Genomic DNA, 26,254 nt, shown 5'->3' on the forward strand with positions numbered 1-26,254 from the left:
GGCCAGTAGTCTTCTTATCCCGGCATCGAGCCGGAATGATAGGGAATATCCCAGAGCAGAGAAAGTTCGCAAGATGAGGTAAATGGCACTCACCACAGGCAGGATGGTCTTCTGCGGCAACAGACAGGGAATCAGAGAAAGGCAGTCCAGGGGTAAACCACAAGAAGGGTCGGGCAGGCAGGGTCTGGCAACGGCAAAGCAGTCCAAAGGTAAACCACTAGAATTGTCAGGCAGGCAGGGTTTGGCAACACATAGGCAATCCAGAACAATAGGGGTTAAACAGGCAGAGTGGTCAGACAAACAGAGTTCAGCAGCAGAATATCAATCCAGCAATTTAGGGGTTAACAGGCAGAGTAGTCAGGCAAGCAGAGTTAATTAACAATAAGGCAATCAGAGTAAAAACGATCTATCACACCCAGGAGTACACAAAGTAACACCTATACTTGGGCAGTGATAGATCGTACTGAGAAACTTACATAGGCGCAGGATTCGCGCAACAGGAATCGGAGAGAGGAGCGTGCGGCGATCATCAGCGCAGCACGCATCCGAACCTGACACAGCCCTTGGCAACAAGCAGAGAAGGAAACACAGTGCCCCTAGCAACGGCTTGAGCGGCGCGACGTAACATAGACCCCTTTTCAAGGGTTCCCTCCAGGAACCAGAGTCGGCTTCAAAGGATGAGCAACATGGAATCTGGCGACCAAAGATGGAGCATGTATGTCACGGGCAGGAACTAAGGAACGATCTGCCACTGAATAACCCTTCCAATGTACAATATACTGCAGTTATCTGTGCCTGTATCTGGAGTCCAGGATCTTATCAATTTCATATTCATGGTCGCCATGGACTAGGAGCGGAGGAGGAGCTCTAAGTCGGGTATATCTATTCTTGATGTAAGGCTTGAGTAGAGAGATGTGGAAGATTGGGTGTAATATGTCGAGTAGAGGCCCAAACACGTTCACCTACCGAGATGGCACATACAGAGGCTCTATGATGATCAGCAAACTTCTTGTATCTAGAGACAGCTGAACGTAGCTGAGAGTGAATACGTCGCCAATGAGTGGTGAGTTCAGTAACGTGTCGGTCTGCAGCAGGAACCCCAGTGGACTAAGCAGAGAGAGGGAAGACACAAGGTTGATACCCTGCTGCGGCTTGAAATAGAGAGCATCGTAGGGAAGAGTGCCAATGGGCAGCAAGTCAGACCAATCGGTATGGAGAGAATTGACAACTTGCAAAAGGCTTTCCAAAAGGTAGAGATGAATTGTGGACCTCTGTTGGAAACAATATTCACAGAAATGCTATGAAGTTGTACCACATGCAAGAGAAAAAGATAAGACAATTCCTGGGCCGAAGGCAGTTTCGTTAAGGGTACAAAATTAGCCAATCTGGAGAACCGATCCACCACAATCCAGATATCTGTATGGTGGTCAGAAGGTGGGAGGTCCATAGTTATGTGTGTCCATGGTTTTTTAGGAATGGACAATGGCTGGAGTAAGCCAGGATGCAAGGATCGAGGAGTTTTGTTGGCAGCACAAGTTGTGCAGGCTTTCACATAATCCTGAGCGTCAGACTTCATAGTAGGCCACCATACATGTTGGGAAAGACGCTTAAAAGTCCTAGTCACACCAGGATGTCCTGAGAGTTTACTATCATGAGCCCAGGATAGCACAGGGGTGCGTAGGTTCAGAGGTACAAAGAGGATATTGGAGGCCACAGGGGCTCCAGGAGGTTTACTAGACTGGGCACGTTGCAGTCTTTGTAGAAGGGTGGCATTTAGTTGAGCAACCACACAGGAGGGAGGTATGATGTGTTCAATAGGAGCTTCAGAGGAATCACTTGAGTAAGGGAACTGATGGGAAAGGGTGTCCGCCTTCTTGTTCTTGGTCCCAGGAAGATAAGAGACCACAAAGTTAAAACGGAAAAAGAACAAGGCCCACCTGGCTTGTTGAGAAATGAGTTGATGAGCAGTCTCTAGAAAAGTCAGATTCTTGTGGTCGGTGAGAATCTGAATAAGATTGGCGGTGCCCTCTAACCAATGACACCATTCAGTCGAAGCCATCTTAATGGCTAAGAGTTCACGATTACCCACATCGTAATTCCTTTAGAGAAAAATACTACAGGGTGTGACTTGGAAGTCAAAGGATCCCTTTGGGTTAGAACTGCTCCAACCCCTATCTCAGAGGCATCAACCTCTAAAGTGAACTGTAGGTCAGGATCAGGATGGCGGAGCACAGGAGCAGAACAGAAAGTCTTCTTTAGACAAGAGAAAACATTAATGGCTTCAGGAGGCCAATGTTTACAGTCTTTGTCCAGTTTAGTCAATTCAGTGAGTGGAGCGACTGTTTGAGAAAAGTTCTTTATAAACTTGCGGTAATAATTGAAGAACCCCAAGAATCTCTGTAATTCCTTTAATCCAATAGGTTGCGGCCATTCTAGAACTGCGGTGAGTTTAGCAGGATCCATGGCAAAACCCTTCTTCGAGATGACACAACCTAGGAACTGGATCTGAACTTGGTCAAACTCACATTTTTCTAGCTTGGCTACCAAAGAATTGTCTTTGAGACGTTGAAGTACCTGTCTCATGTACTTATGATGCTCCTCCAAAGGGAAAGAGAAAACAAGGATGTCATCCAGATAGACGATGACAGTGCGGTTGAGGAGGTCACGGAAGACATCGTTGACAAATACCTGGAAGACTGCAGGGGCATTACAAAGCCCAAAGGGCATTATGAGGTATTCGTAATGCCCTGATCTTGTGTTGAAGTAGGTCTTCCATTCGTGGCCTGGGAAGATACAAATCGGGTTGTATGCCCCACGTAAGTCTAGCTTGGTAAAGAAGCGAACATCCTGGAGTGAGTCATACAGTTCGGTGATCAAAGGAATGGGATAGCGGTTCTTGATAGTTATGTTATTCAAGGCACTGTAGTCGATGTAGGGTCTGAGTCCACCATCCTTCTTACTGATGAAAAAGAAGCCTGCCCCAGCAGGAGAGGAGGAAGGGTGAATGAACCCTTTAGCTAGGTTCTCTTGGATGTACTCCTCCATTGATTTGGTTTCAGCTTTGGAGAGTGGATAATTCCTCCCTTTAGGAAGTGGGGCTCCGGGAAAGTGGTCGATTTTGCAGTCATAAGGACGGTGGGATGGCAGCACATCGGCTGCTTTTTTCTCAAACACATCTGCGAAGTCCGCATAAACTGAGGGAAGGTTTGGAGGAGTCTGTATACTGGCTATGGGGATTCGGAGCAGAGGAGTGACTTTAGCAAGGCAGGAGTGGAAACAGGAGGTACCCCAGGAGGCCAGTTGTCCTTTCGTCCAGTCGAACTGTGGATTGTGTATCTGAAGCCAAGGATGACAGGCTGTGCTGGGGAATGAATGACCTATAACTGCAGCTGTTCAGTATTTGGGACTCCCACAGTCAGGGTAAGGGGTGCTCACTCATAATGGATCAACCCTGAACCAAAGGGGGTGCCATCCAGAGTAGTTATTTTGAGACGATATCTTTTCTGCAGAAGAGGCAAGCCAGCTTGAATCATAAAATGGTGATCCAGACAATTTCCAGGTGCCCCTGAATCAATGAAGGCTTGAGTGTGGACAGTATTCTGAAGGAAGGTAAGGGTAACAGGTACCAGAATTCGAGAGGAGTGAGGGGATTTAGTATAGATCATGCTTAGAGGTACCCCAGTGTTATCCCCTAAGCATTGACTTTTTCCGTCCAAATGTCACAGTTCTTTAGTTGGTGGGAGTTAGAACCACAATAAAAGCATAGTCTCAATCTCTTTCTTCTCTGTCTTTCAAACTCAGAGAATTTGAAGGGGGAAAGATCCATGGGTTCCTTTACAAGGGTGGCTGGAGAAATAGAAGGGGTAGAGGACACTGCTGAAACCAGACAAATAGAAGGTCGGGAGAGAAGGATTCTCCGAGTTCTGTCTCTCTCGGCTTGACTCTCCTTGAAGCGAGAGTCTAGACTGATACAAAGTGTTATAAAGTCATCCAAAGAAGAGGGAATATCACAATAAGTGAGTTCATCTTTGATGCGTTTATGCAGACCCCTCCTAAAGGCTGCCTTGAGGGCACTGCCATCCCAACTGGTCTCTAGTGCCATGGTGCGAAACTCGATGGCAAATTGTGCCACAGTTCTATTGCCCTGGCGGAGATCTAGGAGAGAGAATTCTGCAGCAGAAGTACGGCCAGAAGTCCCAAACACAGAAGTGCAGAAATGAACGCATCAGCATCGTTCAGGAGTAGAGCATTCTGTTCCAAAAGGGGAGAGACCCAGGCTAGGGCCTTGTCTTTTAGTAAGGAAATGATAAAGGTGACCTTTAACTGGTGGGACTAAAAGGTGTGAGGATTATTGCGGAAGTGCAGCCTGCATTGGTTAAAACAAAAACCTACAATCAGTAGTACCTTCATACTTGTCAGGCAATGGTATCTGGGGTATACTTCCAGAAGCAGAGGAAGAAGCCGTAGTACATGGAGCAGAGACTGGCGGTACAACAGGAGCGGTATTCCTCGCTGTTACTAGTGAAGAGAGTTGAGTGGTTATAGCCTCTAGTTTGGAATCCATACTCTGCAACTGTGTGGTATGGATTCCCAACCTCTGTCCCTGAAGATAAACTGCTCTTGCCACCTCATCTGGCTCCATAGCCCAAGTATAATGTAATGCTTGTGAGATATTCCACTATCAGACCGAACTCGGCCAGTAGTCTTCTTACCCGGTGTTGAGCCGGAATGATAGGGAATATCCCAGAGCAGAGAAAGTTCGCAAGATGAGGTAAATGGCACTCACCACAGGCAGGATGGTCTTCTGCGGCAACAGGCAGGGAATCAGAGAAAGGCAGTCCAGGGGTAAACCACAAGAAGGGTCGGGCAGGCAGGGTCTGGCAACGGCAAAGCAGTCCAAAGGTAAACCACTAGAATGGGCAGGGTTTGGCAACAGATAGGCAATCCAGAACAATAGGGGTTAAACAGGCAGATTAGTCAGACAAACAGAGTTCAGCAGCAGAATATCAATCCAGCAATTTAGGGGTTAACAGGCAGAGTAGTCAGGCAAGCAGAGTTCAGCAGCAATATATCAATCCAGCAATTTAGGGGTTAACAGGCAGAGTAGTCAGGCAAGCACAGTTCATTATTAATAAGGCAATCAGAGTAAAAACGATCTATCACACCCAGGAGCACACAAAGTAACACCTATACTTGGGCAGTGATAGATCGTACTGAGAAACTTACATAGGTGCAGGATTCGCGCCACAGGAATCCGGACCGGCATCAGAGAGGGGAGCGTGCAGCGATGACGTCAGTGCCGCACGCATCCGGACCCGACACAGCCCTTGGCAACGAGCAGGGAAGGAGATGTCACGCCCCTAGCAATGGTAAGAGCGGCGCAGCGGGACAGATGACCTCTTGGATCAAGCTCCTTTAGCAGTATCTTTCACCAACTGACTCTTCTTGTTTGTTCAAAGCATGGTTGGAGGATCAATTTTCCAAAGAGTTCTTTGGTTCCTCGTACAAAGGTAATTTTCTTGGGTTTCCCAATAGATTCAGTATTCATGAGTCTTTCTCTAACAGAGCAGAGAAGGTTGAAATTGGTGTCAGCTTGTCTGAACCTTCAGTCTCTCTCTTGTTTTCTTCAGTGGCTCTGTGTATAGAATCCTAAGTCTCATGATTGCAGCCTCAAATGCAATTCTATTTGCTCGATTTCACATGAGGCCTCTTCAGCAATGTATGCTGCGTCAATGGTGCAGGGATTATACTTTGGTGTTTCAAAGGATATTCTGGATCCCAACTCTAACTTGATGGCAGGATCATCAGTTTATTATTCAAGGGGCTTCTTTTGCTCATCCTACCTGTACTGCGATCATTGCAGATTCAAGTCTTTCAGGTTGGGGAGCTGTTTGTGGATCTCTGACAGCACAGGGAGATTGGGAGACGAGGTTACCAATCAATGTTCTAGATCAATTTTCAGGACCATTCAAGCTTGGAGTCTGTTGCTATGATGGAGATGTTTCGGATTCTTTCATGGGCAGAAACCAATTGTTGTCTAGTCTCTGCTATTCATATTCCAGGACTGAACAACTGTTAGGCAGACTTTCTCAGTGGTTAATCTCTACATCCAGAGGAGTGGTCTCTTCACCAGGATGTGTTCAATAAGATAGTGGATATTTTGGGGTCTCCCAGAGATAGATCTGATGGCCTCTCGAACAACAAACTTCTCAGGTACTTTGCAAGATCCATGGATCCTCAGGAAGAGTTAGTGGATACTCTAGTAGTTCCTTGCTCTTTTCAGCTTGCTTATCTGTTTCCGAATCTGGTTCTTCTTCGCAGAGTAATTTCCAAGATAAGGCTAGAGAAGTTGTCTGTAATCTTGATTACCCTAGTGTGGCCTCGCAGGATTTGGTATGCGGATCTGGTTCAGATGCCCTCCTTGCCTTGGCCTCTTCCTCTGCGGTCAGACTTTCTGTGATGTAGACAAAGAGGTAAAATCTTTCTTGTGCTGCTAAATTAGGTAAGCTAAAACTCCTGATATTCCCCCCTAAGGCTATCAGGTGTGGTACGCAAAAAAAAGTGAATTTGGAGTAGTAGCGCAAACCAATGCTTAAACCTATATGAATATAGCTGTATACAAATATGTATATAAATTCAGTATATAAAAACAATTTCTTTAGTATATAAAAACTATTTCTTTAGTAGTTTTATTTACTATAACATGTTGGCTAGTGGTGACGATTTAGCACATATGTGTGTGCCTAACTAAATAAATAAATGAATAAGTTCTAGACTTGTATAGATAACGAGATATATAATTTATTAAATAAATCCTAAAAATAGAAATTCTAAGTTGATGCGATGCTGAATTAAAGGGACACTCAGGTTTTATTAAATTTTCATGATTCAGATACAGCATGTAATTTTAAACAACTTTCCAATTTACTTCCATTAAAAAAAATGTGCACAGTCTTTTATAATTACACTTTTTTTGAGTCACCAGCTCCTACTGAGCATGTGCAAGAACTCAGACTATACGTATATGCATTTGTGATTGGCTGATTGCTATCACATGGTACAGGGGGAGTGGAAATATACATAACTTTGAAATGTGTTAAAAAAGAATCTACTACTCATTTGAAATTCAGAGTAAAGGTTATTGTATTGTCTTCTTATCTTGCATTTGTTGATTATGCAAATCTCCTGTGTTTACTGATCCTTTAATGTGTTAAAAATTTGTGAAGTCGGCTGACTTTTTGCATAAAATATAGTCTTAGGGTACCCCAGAGTCAACAATGAATAAAAAGTTTTTTAAAAACTTCTTAGCTTTCCGGTACAAAGTCTCGTATAATAGGATCAGTTTATTTTAAATAGTATCAGTATATTTTACAGGTAGTAGTTTCAAACAGTCCCGGTGCTTTTATATCCGATAATTAATGACACACATTGAAACACTGTTCATTTCATGTTTAATAACCAATAGTGTTAGCTGAAGAGAATTATGCAATCTTCTTTAGATATAAGCAATACCCATTTAGATATCTTAGGATAGAAAAAGTTAGTACTCACTGTCTGCCCAAGGTGGTCACGCAAACCAGTCCTGGAGCCAGTTCTTAGTACTCCTGCTGGTTAAAGATGTTCCGGATTTCCTGTGTGCTGTTATAAAGCTCTACGGTCCTACGTGTACTCACCCGGGTTATAGAGGTGTTATTTGACAATCCTTGAAGAGTTGTTTGGCAATTATTTAGCGTCAAATATTTCAACGCAAATATCCTCTGTTTCCAAATATCGTCTGTGTGTTCTAAGCAGTTAAAGCTACGCGTTTCAGCCGTGTGGTCCAGCCTTTTTCAAGCTATACTGCTTTAGGTGTGTGCTCTTAGTGTTTTATACCCTTTCTGTGTTTTCATTTAATTAGGCACAGCTGAGAATTAATAGAGGTGAGTAACCACCTGCTGTGAGCTCCTTGTGTTTGATCTTTTTTGTAGAAAAAGAGATTTTTGTAACTCAAATTGACTTGCATTTGCAATGCTTAGTATTATGAGAATACATTTACTGTCAGAAAGAAATATTTTTAAAATATTTTAAAAATGTACAAATACTTTTTTAAATCATACAAATATTTGAATAAAACATTCTTAAAAACCTATATAAATTAACTTAAAGAACTATATATAAATATCTGAATGGAACAAATATACGGTCTTATTCTAACATTAGTAGTCACAATATAAAGTCCTATATTCTATAGAGATTCTAGCTCTTTTTCAAAAAGCTGTTCAGGAGATAACTACATTAGTCACAAATGGAGAGGTAACAAGATAGAGAAACTAGATCCACATAAACCTATTGAAAAAAACTATAGGAGATCCCATACCTAAAGTTCAAAATTCCTCAATGCAAGGATCTAAAACCAGACAATCAGAAAAAATACATGTAAATGATCATGACTTCAGACCTTCATGGCAGAAAGTAGAGTATAGGAGACCTAGACACTATAATAACCACTATAACCAACAACATAAAGAATACCATAACTACCCTACTTACAACTCACATAACAAAAATATAATAATTATACATTATACATTACAATATATTATACATTAGGCGCCAAAAAATCTTGGGGGAACTATAAAGAGAGAAATAGAGAATATCCAAGCTTATATAACAGATTCTCCAGCTTAGCAAATCAAGATTATAACCAATAAATAAGAGAAAACTATTATCAGAATAATAGGGAAGAAGTGGCCTCAAACGAACCCCAAATTAGAACGTCTACATTCAATCATCAAGGGGATTTTTTAGAGATAGGCCAGAACACATACAAGGGGAGAAGGAAAAGAAGACATTCAGAAAGAGGGGAAACAGAGGAGGTAGATTGAGGGGACCCAAGAGACCCACAACACATATTGAAAGCCTAATTTCAGGAGATGAAAAGGACAAAATTAATACAAATAACATGGGGATTTATAATTTAAGTAAATTAGAGTTAGAAAATTCTCAAATCCAAGTATTAAGCAAAGGATTATCCTTTGCTCCTACACAAAGACTAGACAAGTTTAATACATTTATTGACGCTCATAAATTCATTCGGAATCTAACTCTAAAGAAGTATTTTATTAAATATCCAGTAGAGAAGCAACTTAAAGAGAATACCCAACCAGAAGTTGAAACAGTGCTAACCGAAACTAATAGTATAACATTCCTGAAGGATGAAAGGGGATTCCTCCATACAGATCTAAAAAGAAGATCTAACTTTTATCCTAAAAATGAAAATATATAGATACTTTTGAGAAGTTAGTCATGGCTGATATAACTAATTTAAAACATATGAAACAAAATCTTACTAGGAAACAGAGAACACTCATTTCAGAATCAGAAAAAAAACAGAGGTTACTATTAAACCGGCTGATAAAGGAGGGGGAATAGTCATTCTAGACAAAAACAAATATGATGAAATGATTTTTAAGCTTATAAATGATACCAGTACTTATAAAAGGATGATTGCCAATCCAACAATCCAACAATAGTTTATCAGCTATTTCATTACCTGATGGAAGCCAAAACACTAGGAATTATCACAGAAAAAGAGTATAACTATTTATATTTAGAAAGTCCCAAATTCACGATTATATATGCACTCCTAAAAATACATAAATCAATAACAAACCCCCCCCGGGATGCCCAATGATATCCGGCATTAACTCACATCCAATCTATCTGCTTACATTTATCAATTCTTACATAAATATGTGAAAAATCTTGAATCACATCTCAGAGATTCAACTAGTTTACTAAATATTATAGAGGATCTCAAGTGGCAATCCAATTTTCTACTAGTCACGTATGATCTCATTATTGTACACATGTATTAAGCATAGTGACGGGATAGAATCAGCCAAATATTTTTTAAACAAGGATGGAGATATGCCTCCCAAACAAACTGAATTTATTCTGGAAGGCATAAACTTCATTTTAACACATAACTATTTTATGTATGAAGGTATTCTATGAACAGGTTTGCGGAACTGCTATGGGGACAAAATTTGCCCCCAGTTACGCGAACCTGTTCATGGGAATGTGGGAAGAGGATTTTATGACAAAAATAAAATATAAAAACAATTTTGTAACTTACTAAAAGTATATAGATGACCTGTTTTTCATCTCAATGGTAGTGAAAATGATCTTATATGCTGCCTTTAAGACATGAATATCAACGATAAACTACTAATGTTAGAATAAGCCCCTATATTTGTTCCATTCAGATATTTATATATAGTTATTTAAGTTAATTTCTATATGTTTTTAAGTATGTTTTATTCAAATATTTGTATGATTTAAAAAAAGTATTTGTACATTTTTAAAATATTTAAAAAATATTTATTTAGTATTCCTCTGACAGTAAATGTATTCTCATAATACTAAGCATTGCAAAATGCAAGGCAATTTGAGTTACAAAAATCTCTTTTTCTACAAAAATAAACATATGTAACAATGAAGGTTTACTGCATAATCTATAGGAATCAAACCCTTTCCTCTTTTTTACATAAGATCAAACACAAGGAGCTCACAGGTGGTGGTTACTCACCTCCATTAATTCTCAGCTGTGCCTAATTAAATGAAAACAAGAAAGGGTATAAAACACTAAGAGCACACACCTAAAGCAGTATAGCTTGAAAAAGGCCGGACCACACAGCTGAAACGCGTAGCTTTAACTGCTTAGAACACACCGAGGATATTTGGAAACAGAGGATATTTGCATTGAAATATTTGACGTTAATAATTGCCAAACAACTCTTCAAGGATTGTCAAATAACACCACTATAACCCGGGTGAGTACACGTAGGACCGTAGAGCCTTATAACAGCACACAGGAAATCCGGAACATCTTTAACCAGCAGGAGTACTACGAACTGGCTCCAGGACCAGTTTGCGTGACCACCTTGGGCAGACAGTGAGTACTAACTTTTTCTATCCTAAGATATCTAAATGGATATTGCTTATATCTAAAGAAGATTGCATAATTCTCTTCAGTTAACACTATTAGATATTACAACATGAAATGAACAGTGTTTCAATGTGTGTCATTAATTATCGAATATAAAAGCACCGGGACTGTTTGAAACTACTACCTGTAAAATATACTGATACTATTTAAAATAAACTGATCCTATTATACAAAACTTTGTACCGGAAAGCTAAGAAGTTTTTAAAAAACTTTTTATTCATTGTTGACTGGGGTACCCTAAGACTATATTTTATGCAAAAAGTCGGCCAACTTCACAAATTTTCAACACATTAATTCAGCATCGCATCAACTTAGAATTTCTATTTTTAGGATTTATTTAATAAATTATATATCTTGTTATCTATACAAGTCTAGAACTTATTCATTTATTTATTTATTTAGGCACACACAAATGTGCTAAATCGTCACCACTAGCCAACCTGTTCTAGTAAATAAAAATTCTAAAGAAATTGTTTTATATACTAAAGAAATTGTTTTTCTCTTGTAAGATGTATTGAGTCCACGGATTCATCCATACTTGTGGGATATTCTCCTTCCCTACAGGAAGTGGCAAAGAGAGCACCCATAGCAGAGCTGTCTATATTGCTCCTCCCTTAGCTCCACCCCCAGTCATTCTCTAACAAGATGGAAGGGTAAAGAGATTGTGGTGACAAAATATTAGTTTTTATTTCTTCAAGCATGAGTTTATTTTAAATGGTACTGGTGTGTACTATTTACTCTCAAGCAGAAAAGAGATGAAGATTTCTGCATGGAGGATGATGATCTTAGCATTTGGTAACTAAGATCCATTGCTGGTCCCACAGAGGCTGAAGAGTACAGGAAACTTCAGCTGAGGAATGGTTTTGCAGTCTCTACTGCACTGAGGTATGTAAAGTCAATTTTTCTAGAAAGACAGGATATTTCAAGAAAAGGGCTGACATTATCCTCATGAGGGGAAGGGTAAGCTTTAATCAAACACTTATGGTAGTATTATAAGCTTGCATAAGGGCTAAGTTACTGCTGGTTGACACTTATATGTTTAAAACAGACGTTTTTGATAGGAAAAACGTTTTTTTGGGACTTTTATTTAGGGGTTCATTTGGCTTATATTAGAAGGTTTTTATACCACATGGCTATGTTTTTAACACTTGAGGTGTTAATTTAAGGTCCCTCAGACATCGTGTATGAGGTGGGCGGGGCCTAATTTTGCGCCTTAAATGCGCATTTGTTTTTACTTCTGGATAGCAAGCTTCAACACAGGAGGGTCCTGAAGCAGTTTTGGAGCTAAAACGAAGCTTTATTCCCCCAATTTAAACCCCTAAGGGCAGGTAGGCACCACAGCAGAGCTGTGGCAAGGTGCTGACTGTATATTTCCGGATTTTTAGACTTTTGTCAATACGGTTTGGTAACTAAGGGGTTAATCTCATTCTTACTAGTGGTGCAACCTTACTAAGGCTTACTACATATGCTGTAAAAAATTTGTAAGATTTGTGACATTTTTAAGCAGTTTTGCAGAAAGTGTACATGTTTTTTTCTCTTAACGGCACAGTACCGTTTTTTTGAAAGTGTTGTTTTTCATTGAATAAAGTGTTCTCCAAGCTTGCTTGTTGCATTACTAGCCTGTTTAACATGTCTGACATCAAGGAAAATCCTTGTTCAATGTGTTTAGAAGCCATTGTGGAACCCCTTCTTAGAATGTGTCCCACTTGCACTGATATGTCTATAAATTATAAAGAGCATATTTTAGCACTTAAAAATAATGCCATAGATGATTCTCATACAGAAGGGAATGAGGGTTTGCCATCTAGCTCTCCCCAAGTGTCACAACCAGTAACGCCCGCACAAGTGACGCCAAGTACCTCTAGTGCGTCGAATTCATTTACTTTACAAGACATGGCCACAGTTATGAATACAACCCTCACTGAGGTTTTATCTAAACTGCCTGGTTTGCAAGGAAAGCGTGACAGCTCTGGGTTAAGAACAAATGCTGAGCCGTCTGACGCTTTAGTAGCCGTATCTGATATACCCTCACAATGTTCTGAGGTAGGGATAAGGGATTTGTTATCTGAGGGAGAAATTTCTGATTCAGGAAAGACGCTCCCTCAGACAGATTCTGATATGACGGCCTTTAAATTTAAGCTTGAACACCTCCGCTTATTGCTCAGGGAGGTATTAGCGACTCTAGATGATTGTTACCCTATAGTGGTCCCAGAGAAATTGTGTAAAATGGATAAATACTTAGAGGTTCCTGTTTACACTGATGTTTTTCCAGTCCCTAAGAGGATTGTGAATATTGTTACTAAGGAGTGGGATAGACCAGGTATTCCGTTCGCTCCCCCTCCTGTTTTTAAGAAAATGTTTCCCATATCTGACACCATGTGGGACTCGTGGCAGACGGTTCCTAAGGTGGAGGGAGCTATTTCTACTCTGGCTAAGCGTACAACTATACCTATCGAAGACAGTTGTGCTTTCAAAGATCCTATGGATAAAAAATTAGAGGGTCTCCTGAAGAAAATCTTTGTTCAAGGTTTTCTTCTCCAACCTATTGCGTGCATTGTTCCTGTAACTACTGCAGCTGCTTTCTGGTTTGAGGCTCTAGAAGAGGCTCTTCAGATGGAGACTCCATTAGAAGAGGTTATGGACAGAATTAAGGCCATTAAGTTGACTAATTCTTTCATTACAGATGCCGCTTTCTAACTGGCTAAATTAGCGGCAAAGAATTCAGGTTTTGCCATTTTAGCACGCAGAGCGTTATGGCTTAAGTCCTGGTCTGTGGATGTGTCATCAAAATCGAAACTTTTGAACATCCCTTTCAAAGGAAAGACCCTATTCGGGCCTGAACTGAAAGAGATTATTTCAGACATCACTGGAGGGAAAGGCCATGCCCTCCCTCAGGATAAAACAAATAAAATGAGGACCAAACAAAATAATTTTCGTTCCTTTCAGAACTTCAAGGGTGGTCCCGCTTCAGCTTTCTCTGCTGCAAAGCAAGAGGGGAATTTTGCCCAATCCAAGTCAGTCTGGAGACCTAACCAGGCTTGGAACAAGGGTAAACAGGCCAAGAAGCCTGCAGCTGCCTCTAAGACAGCATGAAGGGGTAGCCCCCGATCCGGGACCGCATCTAGTAGGGGGCAGACTCTCTCTCTTCGCTCAGGCTTGGGCAAGAGATGTTCACGATTCCTGGGCTTTAGAAATTGTGTCCCAGGGATATCTTCTGGACTTCAAAGACTCCCCCCCCAAGGGGGAGATTTCACATTTCTCAATTGTCTGCAAACCAGACAAAGAGAGAGGCGTTCTTACGCTGTGTAGAAGACCTACATACCATGGGAGTGATCCGCCCAGTTCCAAAAGAGGAACAAGGGCTAGGGTTTTACTCAAACCTGTTTGTGGTTCCCAAAAAAGAGGGAACTTTCAGACCAATCTTGGATCTCAAAATTCTAAACAAATTCCGAAGAGTACCATCATTCAAGATGGAGACTATTCGGACCATTCTACCAATGATCCAGGAGGGTCAATATATGACTACCGTGGACTTACAGGATGCGTATCTACACATCCCTATTCACAGAGATCATCATCAATTCCTCAGATTTGCCTTTCTGGACAGGCATTTCCAGTTCATGGCCCTTCCCTTTGGGTTGGCCACGGCTCCCAGAATTTTCACAAAAGTGCTAGGATCCATTTTGGCAGTGCTAAGGCCACGGGGCATAGCAGTGGCGCCTTATCTAGACGACATCTTAATTCAGGCGTCGACTTTCCAACTAGCCAAGTCTCACACGGACATCGTGTTGGCTTTTATGAGATCTCACGGGTGGAAGGTGAACATAAAAGAGTTCTCTCTTCCCTCTCACAAGAGTTTTGTTCCTAGGGACTCTGATAGACTCGGTAGAAATGAAAATATTTCTGACGGAGGTCAGAAAATCAAAACTCTTAACCACTTGCCGAGCTCTTCATTCCATTCCTCGGCCATCAGTGGCTCAGTGCATGGAGGTAATCGGACTCATGGTAGCGGCAATGGACATAGTTCCTTTTGCCCGCCTACACCTCAGACCACTGCAACTATGCATGCTCAAACAGTGGAATGGGGATTATGCAGATTTATCTCCTCAAATAAATCTGGACCAGGAGACCAGAGATTCTCTTCTCTGGTGGTTGTTTCAGGATCACCTGTCTCAGGGAATGTGTTTCCGCAGGCCAGAGTGGCTCATAGTAACGACAGATGCCAGCCTACTAGGCTGGGGTGCAGTCTGGAACTCCCTGAAAGCACAGGGCTTATGGTCTCAGGAGGAAACTCTCCTCCTGATAAACATTCTAGAACTGATAGCGATGTTCAATGCGCTTCAGGCGTGGCCTCAGCTTGCTGCGGCCAAATTCATCAGATTTCAGTCGGACATCATCACGACTGTAGCTTATATCAATCATCAAGGAGGAACACGGAGTTCTCTAGCGATGATGGAAGTAACCAAAATAATCTGATGGGCGGAGGATCACTCTTGCCATCTCTCAGCAATCCATATCCCAGGAGTAGAGAACTGGGAGGCGGATTTCCTAAGTCGTCAGACTTTTCATCCGGGGGAGTGGGAGCTCCATCCGGAGGTATTTGCCCAGCTGACTCAGCTATGGGGCACACCAGAATTGGATCTGATGGCGTCCCGACAGAATGCCAAACTTCCTCGTTACGTGTCCAGGTCCCGGGATCCCCAGGCGGTACTGATAGATGCTCTAGCAGTGCCCTGGTCCTTCAATCTGGCCTATGTATTTCCACCATTTCCTCTCCTTCCACGTCTGGTTGCCAGAATCAAGCAGGAGAGGGCTTCGGTGATTCTGATAGCACCTGCGTGGCCACGCAGGATTTGGTATGCAGACCTAGTGGACATGTCATCAGTGAGGCAGGACCTTCTAATCCAAGGTCCATTCACGCTTCCAAATCTAATTTCTCTGCGTCTGACTGCTTGGAGATTGAACGCCTGATTCTATCAAAGCGTGGTTTCTCTGAGTCGGTTATTGATACCCTGATTCAAGCTAGAAAGCCTGTCACCAGGAAGATTTATCATAAGATTTAGCGCAAATATTTTTATTGGTGTGAATCCAAGGGTTACTCATGGAGTAAGATTAGGATTCCTAGAATATTGTCTTTTCTCCAAGAAGGATTGGAGAAGGGATTATCAGCTAGTTCGTTAAAAGGACAAATATCTGCTTTGTCTATTCTTTTACACAAACGTCTGGCAGATGTCCCAGACGTTCAAGCATTTAGTCAGGCCTTGGTCAGGATCAAGCCTGTATTTAAACCTGTTGCTCCACTATGGAGCCTAAACTTCGTTCTTCAAGGGGTTCCGTTTGAACCTATGCATTCCATAGATATTAAGCTTCTATGTTGGAAAGTTTTGTTTTTAGTAGCTATCTCTTCGGCTTGAAGAGTTTCTGAGTTATCTGCTTTACAGTGTGATTCACCTTACCTTGTTTTTCATGCAGATAAGGTGGTTTTGCGTACCAAACCTGGGTTTCTTCCTAAGGTTGTTTCTAATAGGAATATCAATGAGGAGATTGTTGTTCCTTCACTGTGTCCTAATCCTTCCTCAAGGAAGGAACGTCTGTTGCACAATCTTGATGTTGTTCGTGCTTTAAAGTTCTACTTACAAGCAACTAAAGATTTCCGTCAAACATCTTCATTGTTTGTTGTTTATTCTGGTAAACGGAGAGGTGAAAAGGCTACCTCTCTTTCCTTTTGGCTGAAAAGCATAATCCGTTTGGCTTATGAGACTGCTGGACAGCAACCTCCTGAAATAATTACTGCTCATTCTACTAGAGCAGTGGCTTCCACATGGGCTTTTCAAAATGAGGCTTCTGTTGAACAGATTTGTAAGACGGCGACTTGGTCTTCGCTTCATACTTTTTCTAAATTTTCCAAATTCGATACTTTTGCTTCTTCGGAGGCTATTTTTGGGAGAAAGGTTCTACAAGCAGTGGAGCCTTCCGTTTAAGGTCCCTGTCTTGTCCCTCCCTTCATCCGTGTCCTAAAGCTTTGCTATTGGTATCTCACTAGTATGGATGTATCCGTAGACTCGATACATCTTACAAGAGAAAACATAATTTATGCTTACCTGATAAATTTATTTCTCTTGTGATGTATCGAGTCCACGGCCCGCCCTGTTTATTAAGACAGGCAATATATTTTTATTTAAAAAACTTCAGTCACCACTGCACCCTATAGTTTCTCCTTTTTCTTCCTAGCCTTCGGTCGAATGACTGGGGGGTGGAGCTAAGGGAGGAGCTATATAGACAGCTCTGCTGTGGGTGCTCTCTTTGCCACTTCCTGTAGGGAAGGAGAATATCCCACAAGTATGGATGAATCCGTGGACTCAATACATCACAAGAGAAATAAATTTATCAGGTAAGCATAAATTATGTTTTATATATTGAATTTATATACATATTTGTATACAGCTATATTCATATAGGTTTAAGCATTGGTTTGCGTGCGCTACTACTCCAAATTCCCTTTTTTATTTTGGTCAGACTTTCTGTCCCAAGGTAAGTTTCCTCCCCCCCCGGTCTCAAGTCTCTGCTCTTGATGGCATGGAAATTGAATGCTTAGTCCTTAGACATAGGGATTTCTCTAATTCTGTGATTGAAACCTTAATTCAGGCTTGCAAATCTGTAACTAGGAAGATCTTTCACAAGGTCTGGAAGGTCTTTATTTCCTGGTGTATAGATCATGTTGTTTTTTTTCTTGGCATTCTTTCAGAATTCCTAGGGTTCTGCAATTTTTGCAGGATGGTCTCTGAAGGGGAGGATTTCTGCTCTTTCCGGCCCCAATGATCAAAAGTGCTACGAGGCGGCAAAATATTCCAAGGGATCCCCTGCTATTTCGAGGGAGCCTGTCAAAATATTCCAAGCTCCTGACATAGTGACATCGAGAAGAGGTGTTTACTTTACATGCCATTTGGGTGTTATGTGTAGCTAACATTGCCGCCCATATTTGTGATGTATAGTAAAGGATCCCTGGATTATAACTTCTGTGCCTAACCACTAATACGCCTAAATCAAACAAACACTACACTAATAAAGATCTAAACCGCCACATACTCACCGCAAGTATCTATCATATTAACCTTATACCGTCACATACCCACCGCAAGTACTAAACCCCTATACTGCCACATGGCACCCACCACAAGTACTAAACTATTAACCCCTATACCTCCAAATACCCCAAAAGCAAACTAACCTAGCACCCCTCTAAACTAAACCCCTAAGTTAACAAAAATAAAAATATAAGTAAATTAAACATAAACTGACACAACCCCAAATGCCATCTAACCCTACTCTACCAAACCCACGTAAGTTACAAAAAATTCAAAAACTAATGGCTAGATTGCAAGTTTTGCATCGTGAACGGTGCGATACTAACTTGCAAGTTATTTGCACCACTCACTTACCTACAGCGCTGGTATTACAGGTTTACAAAAACCCGGTGTTAGCAGGCGAAAAGTGAGCGTAGAGCAAAATTGAGCTCCATACCGCACTCAAATACCAGCGCTGCGGTGAGCGGCGGTAAGCTGGTTTTACGTGCTCGTGCATGATTTCCCCATAGACATCAATGGGGAGAGCCGGCTGAAAAAAAGTCTAACACCTGCAATAAAGGAGTGTAAAGCTCCGTAACGCAGCCCCATTGATTCCTATGGGGAAAGAAAAGTTATGTTTACACCTAACACCCTAACATAAACCCAGAGTTTAAACACCCCAAATATTACACTTATTAACCCCTAATCTGCCACCCCCGACATCGCCGACACCTACATTATACTTATTAACCCCTAATCTGCTGCCCTCAACATTGCTGCCACCTACATTATACTTATTAACCCCTAATCTGCTGCCCCCAACATCGCTGCCACCTACCTACATTTATTAACCCCTAATCTGCTGCCCCCAACGTCGCCGCCACTATACTAAAGTTATTAACCCCTAACCCTAAGTCTAACCCTTACCTTATCACCCACTAACTTTAATGTAATTAAAATAAATCAAAATAAAACCTACTATTAATAACTAAATAATTCCTATTTAAAACTAAATACCTGTAAAATGAACCCTTAGCTAGCTGCAATATAATACAATATAACTAATAGTTAAATTGTATCTAGCTTAGGTTTTATTTTTATTTCACAGGCAAGTTTGTATTTATTTTAACTAGGTAGACTAGTTAGTAAATAGTTATTAACTATTTACTAGCTACCTAGTTAAAATAAATACAAATTTACCTGTAAAATAAAACCTAACTTGTCTTACACTAACACCTAACCTTACACTACAATTAAATAAATTACAGAAATTAAATACAATTAACTAAATTACAAAAAACAAACAAACTCTAAATTACACAAAATAAAAAAAAGAAATTATCAGATATTTAAAATAATTACTCCTAATCTAATAGCCCTATCAAAATAGAAAAAGCCCCCTTAATAAAAAAAGCCCTAGCCTAAACTAAACTACCAATAGCCCTTAAAAGGGCCTTTTGCTGGGCATGGCCCCAAAGAAATCAGCTCTTTTACCTGTAAAAAAAAAAACAAAACAAAAAAAACCCCCAACAGTAAAACCCACCACCCACACAACCAACCCCCCCCAAATAAAATCCTAACTAAAAAAACTAAGCTTCCCATTGCCCTGAAAAGGGCATTTGGATGGGCATTGCCCTTAAAAGGGCATTTAGCTCTTTTTCCGCCCAAAAGCCCTAATCTAAAAAGAAAACCCACCCAATAAACCCTTAAAAAAGCCTAACACTAACCCCCGAAAATCCACTTACAGTTTTTGAAGACCCGACATCCATCCTCAACGAAGCCGGCAGAAGTCCTCAATGAAGCGGCAGAAGTCTTCATCCAACTGGGCAGAAGTCTTGAGTTTTTTTAATTGATTTTTAAATGTAAAAGAGCTGATCAATTTAGGGCAATGCCCTACAAAAGGCCCTTTTTAAGGGCTATTGTAATTTAATTTTAGTGTGTGTTATGTTTTAGTTGTGTTTTTTTTTATTGGGTGGGTATTTTATGGGGCATGTAATTTAGCGTTGGGTATAATGGTGGGGTTTTTATTTTGGATACTGTATCTTATTATATTTTGTAACTTAGATTTATTTATTTTACTGTAGCTTAGATTTTTAAAAAATGTTGTAAAATATGGTGGTTAGTTAAGAGTGGGGGTTAAGTGTTGTTTTAGTTTGCGTTGGGAGGTGGTGGTTTAGGCCTTAATCTTCTAAAGCCCCCCCATACATGTATGGGTGATTAGTGTTAGCATGTATTAGACCTTAATCTCCTAATCACCCCCCCTCCCATACCTGTATGGGGTTGATTAGGGGATTAGTGTTAGTATTTATTAGGCCTTAATTTCCTAACCAACCCCCATACCTGTATGGGTGATTAGTGTTAGCATGTATTAGACCTTAATCTCCTAATCACCCCCCCTCCCATACCTGTATGGGGTTGATTAGGGGATTAGTGTTAGTATTTATTAGGCCTTAATCTCCTAACCACCCCCATACCTGTATGGGTGATTAGTGTTAGTATTTATTAGGCCTTAATCTCCTAACCACCGCTTATACTAGTATGGGGAATGATTAGGTGATTATTAATGCTTACCATTTATTAGGCCTTAATCTCCTAACCACCCCACATCAGTGACGTGCAGTGATGTCAGAGGCTGGTGAGGCAGTGGCTAGGATACGCCTTCATTCTTTAGATATCCTTTGTTGAAGAAATAGCAATGCACATGGGTGAGCCAATCACATGTGGCACCTATGTGCAGCCACCAATCAGCAGCTACTGAGCATATTTATATATGATTTTCAACAAAGGATATCAAAAGAATGAAAAAAAATTAGATATTAGATGTAAATTGGAAAGTTATTTAAATTTGCATATGGGTTTCATATGGGTTTCATATGGGTTTTGTGTCCCTTTAAATGGTGTCTTGGAAAACTGGTCAACTTAGTAAACATCTGATTTTAGTCTAAAAGGATAACAGAAACTCTTGCCAGATAACACAATGCTTGCTCTGATTATGAGATCTAGAAATCCATGCCCATTAAAATATGTTTAAAACATACTTTTTACTTTAATGCTGCAAATTATGCTTATAGATTCTTTCATTATTCAGTAAATATAAAAATGTCTTGATCCAGTGGCGGCTGGTGAAATTTAAAGATGGTGGGGCACTTGACCCCATCCCTTTAAATAAAGCCACACCATCAGATGGCACTACCAATTCATTAATTAAATAAATAAATAAAAGGTAGACAGAAACACAGAAAAGCACTCGGGGGGGGGGGGAAGGGAGACGGGGGGAGAGAGACAAAGAGGGTTAGAGAGAAAGAGAGAGAGAGACACAATCACACACAGCGGGTGAGAGAGAGACACAATCACACACAGAGGGTTAGAGAGAGAGAGAGAGAGAGAGAGACACAAGCACACACAGAGGGTTAGAGATAGAGAGAGAGAGAGAGAGAGAAAGAGACACAATCACACACAGAGGGTTAGAGAGAGAGAGAGAGAGAGAAAGAGACACAATCACACACAGAGGGTTAGAGAGAGAGAGAAAGAGAGACACAATCACACACAGAGGGTTAGAGAGAGAAAGAGAGAGAGAGAGACACACACAATCACACACAGAGGGTTAGAGAGAGAAAGAGAGAGAGACACACACACAATCACAAACAGAGGGTGTGTGTGAGAGAGAGAGAGAGAGAGAGAGAAAGAGACACAATCACACACAGAGGGTTAGAGAGAGAGAGAAAGAGAGAGACACAATCACACACAGAGGGTTAGAGAGAGACACAATCACACACAGAGGGTTAGAGAGAGTGAGAGAGAAAGAGAGAGAAAGAGACACAATCATACACAGAGGGTTAGAGAGAGAGAGAGAGAGAGAGAGAGAGAGAGAGAGAGAAAGAGACACAATCATACAGAGAGGGTTAGAGAGAGAAAGAGAGAGACACAATCACACACAGAGGGTTAGAGAGAGAGAGAGAGACACAATCACACACAGAGGGTTAGAGAGAGAGAGAGAGACAATCACACACAGAGGGTTAGAGAGAGAGAGAGACACAGAGAGAGAGAGACACACAATCACACACAGAGGGTTAGAGAGAGACACAATCACACACAGAGGGTTAGAGAGAGAAAGAGAGAGAAACACACACAATCACAAACAGAGGGTTAGAGAGAGAGAGAGACAGAGAGAGAGAGACACAGTCACACACAGAGGGTTAGAGAGAGAGAGAGAAAGAAAGAGAGAGAGAGAGAAACAATCACACACAGAGGGTTAGAGAGAGACACAATCACACACAGAGGGTTAGAGAGAGAGAGAGAAAGAGAGAGAGAGAGAGAGACAATCATACACAGAGGGTTAGAGAGAGAGAGAGAGAGAAAGAGAGAGACACAATCACACACAGAGGGTTAGAGAGAGAGAAAGAGAGAGAGAGACACAATCACACACAGAGGGTTAGAGAAAGAGAGAGAGAAAGAGAGACACAATCACACACAGGGTTAGAAAGAGAGAGAGACACAATCATACACAGAGGGTTAGAGAGAGAGAGACAATTACACACAGAGGGTTAGAGAGAGAGAGAGACACAATTACACACAGAGGGTTAGAGAGAGAGAAAGAGAGAGATACACAATCACACACAGAGGGTTAGAGAGACACATAAGGGATGAGAGAGTCAGAGGGGGAGGAAGAGAGACAGAGAGAGAAAGAGACCATGGGGGAGACCAACACATAAGGAGAGAGATGGATAGATAGAGAGAGAGAGACACACACACACAAGGGGGGGGGGAGAGGGACCACTGCATTTTAAGTAATAAAACAGCAGAGCTACAGAGAGTTCAGAAAATGAGACTATAAATTAGTGTGAAGTACAGAGGCAAGCTGCTAAGTTAGTGGGTGTAAAGTTTGAGTAAACAAAATACAAAAACGATCCTTTGCTGTAAAAGAGTAAAAAAACACTAAACCACATTCATTAAATTATCATTTTCACTAACAGAATCCCTTTCAGTAAAATCTTACTTTAATAAGATGTGGCTAAAACACTGCTCTCTCTGCCTCTCTTCCTGCTCTGTATAAGGATTCGGGAAGTGACAGTGGCACATTCCACTGCACTTAGAGGGGAAGAACAGAACTCTCTTTTTCACTTTAGCAAAGCTAGCAGGTTCACAGGACAGCAACAAAATATATGAAAGTTGTTTTTTTTCCGTTTTTGTTTTGTTTTATATGATTTAACATCCAGCCCCAACCCTAAGTTCCACTTAATAATGCTTCTCACTGGATTGGTTCAGCCCAAATAGGACTGCCTCAAATAAGCAGTTAATGGGCCATGCAATGATCTTAACCACTTTCATCCAGTAGGTGGAGCAGCATGTTGTTTTAATGGTGGGCAGACCTGCTTGTGCCTCTCCATTGCACAACATATAGCTGTGAGAAAAAAAAAATGCTGGGGGGGAAAAAAAAATAAAATTTTATTTTTATTTTTTAAAGCCAATAAAAAAATATATATTTTTGCCCATATGAGAGGTGAAGCACTGCCTCACCTGCCTCTAGTGACTGCACATCACTGCCCCACATACCTGCATGGGGGTTGATTAGGTGATTTTGATGCTTACCATTTATTAGGCCTTAATCTCCTAACCACCCCACATACCTGTATGGGGGTTGATTAGGTGATTTTGATGCTTACCATTTATTAGGCCTTAATCCCCTAACCACCCCTCATACCTGCATGGGGTTAAATAGGTGATTGGGTTAGGGCAGCTTGTACTCTACATGTTTAATTCCAAATGCAGCCATGCAGGATTTTATTTTAGTACAACAGTAGAGATCCTTTAGAGATAAGATCTATTGGTATCTCTTTTGTACCATTTGTGTGAGTAATTTATATGTATGCACATATGTTTATCATGCAAACACTGAACATTGATCATTAATATTTTCATTAACAATATATATTCACTTTGTAAGTATATGCAGTCTCTGCTTACTCTGGATTTAAAAGTATCTACTGTGTACTTGTTGGTCTATATATGCTGCTTCTCTAGTCAGTAAGGCCACGTGACAGACTAAATATGTGTGTATGCTTACGCATGTACATACAGTTGTGCTCATAAGTTTACATACCCTGGCAGAATGTATGATTTCTTGGCTATTTTTCAGAGAATATGAATGATAACACAAAAACGTTTCTTTCACTCATGGTTAGTGTTTGGCTGAAGTCATTTATTATCAATCAACTGTGTTTACTCTTTTTAAATCATAATGACAACAGAAACTACCCAAATGACCCTGATCAAAAGTTTACATACCCTGGTGATTTTGGACTGATAACATGCACACAATTTGACACAAATGGGTTTGAATGGCTATTAAAGGTAACCATCCTCACCTGTGATCTGTTTGCTTGTAATTAGTGTGTGTGTATATAACAAGTCAGTGAGTTTTTGGACTCCTGACAGACCCTTGCATCTACCTGCGGGAAAAGGTAGTTCAACTGTATAAAACAGGAAAGGGATATAAAAAGATATCCAAGGAATTGAGAATGCCAATCAGCAGTGTTCAAACTCTAATCAAGAAGTGGAAAATGTGGGGTTCTGTTGAAACCAAACCACGGTCAGGTAGACCAACTAAAATTTCAGCCACAACTGCCAGGAAAATTGTTCGTGATGCAAAGAAAAACCCACAAATAACTTCAGGTGAAATACAGAACTCCCTGAAAACATGTGGTGTGGCTGTTTCAAGATGCACAATAAGGATGCACTTGAAGAAAGATGAGCTGCATGGTCAAGTTGCCAGAAGAAAGCCATTACTACGCAAATGCCACAAAGTATCCCGCTTACAATGCGCCAAACAGCACAGAGACCCTTTTGGCCACAACCATAAACGTTACATTTGGAGAGGAGTCAACAAGGCCTATGATAAAAAGCTACACTATTCCTACTGTGAAACACGGAGGTGGATGGCTGATGTTTTGGGGATGTGTGAGCTACAAAGGCACAGGAAATTTGGTCAGAATTGATGGCAAGATGAATGCAGTATGTTATAAAAAAATACTGGAGGAAAATTTGCATTCATCAGCCCGGAAGCTGCGCATGGGATGTACTTGGACATTCCAACATGACAATGATCCTAAACACAAGGCCAAGTCGACCTGTCATTGACTACAGCAGAATAAAGTGAAGGTTCTGGAGTGGCCATCTCAGTCTCCTGACCTCAATATCATTGAGCCACTCACATGCAAGACAGGCCAAGAATTTACAGGAACTGGAGGCTTTTTGCCAGGAAGCATGGGCAGCTTTACCATCTGAGAAGATAGAAAGCCTCATCCACAAATACCACAAAAGACATCAAGCTGTCATTGATGTTAAAGGGGGCAATACACAGTATTAAGAACTGGGGTATTTAAACTTTTGATCAGGGTCATTTGGGTAGTTTCTGTTGTCATTATGATTTAAAAAGAGTAAACACAGTTGATTGATAATAAATGGCTTCAGCCAAACACCATGAGTGAAAGAAATGTTTCTCTTGTTAAGTGTATCCAGTCCACGGATCATCCATTACTTATGGGATATTCTCCTTCCCAACAGGAAGTTGCAAGAGGATCACCCACAGCAGAGCTGCTATATAGCTCCTCCCCTCACTGCCATATCCAGTCATTCTCTTGCAACTCTCAACTAAGATGGAGGTCGTAAGAGGACTGTGGTGTTTTAGACTTAGTTTATTTCTTCAATAAACTAAGTCTAAAACTCTATTTTTAAATGGTTCCGGAGTGTACTGTTTATCTCAGGCAGTATTTGGAAGAAGAATCTGCCTGCGTTTTCTATGATCTTAGCAGAAGTAACTAAGATCCTTTGCTGTTCTCACATATTCTGAGGCGTGAGGTAACTTCAGAGGGGGAATAGCGTGCAGGTTTTCCTGCAATAAGGTATGTGCAGTTAAAATATTTTTCTAGGGATGGAATTTGCTAGAAAATGCTGCTGATACCGAAGTAATGTAAGTAAAGTCTTAAATGCAGTGATAGCGACTGGTATCAGGCTTATTAATAGAGATACATACTCTTATAAAAGTGTATTTTAAAACGTTTGCTGGCATGTTTAATCGTTTTTTATATATGTTTGGTGATAAAACTTATTGGGGCCTAGTTTTTTCCACATGGCTGACTTGATTTTTGCCTAGAAACAGTTTCCTGAAGCTTTCCACTGTTGCAATATGAGTGGGAAGGGC

The 26,254-nt window shown here is 40.8% G+C and overlaps 1 protein-coding gene across 2 annotated transcripts in view; it reads left to right on the forward strand.

Moving 5' to 3' along the window:
- Positions 1 to 26,254, forward strand: part of LOC128645873 (A-kinase anchor protein 17B) — a 236,323-nt gene that overhangs the window by 93,284 nt on the left and 116,785 nt on the right. The window lies entirely within an intron of this gene.

Source organism: Bombina bombina, chromosome 1 (assembly GCF_027579735.1).
Source record: "Bombina bombina isolate aBomBom1 chromosome 1, aBomBom1.pri, whole genome shotgun sequence".
NCBI classification, from domain to species: Eukaryota; Metazoa; Chordata; class Amphibia; order Anura; family Bombinatoridae; genus Bombina; species Bombina bombina.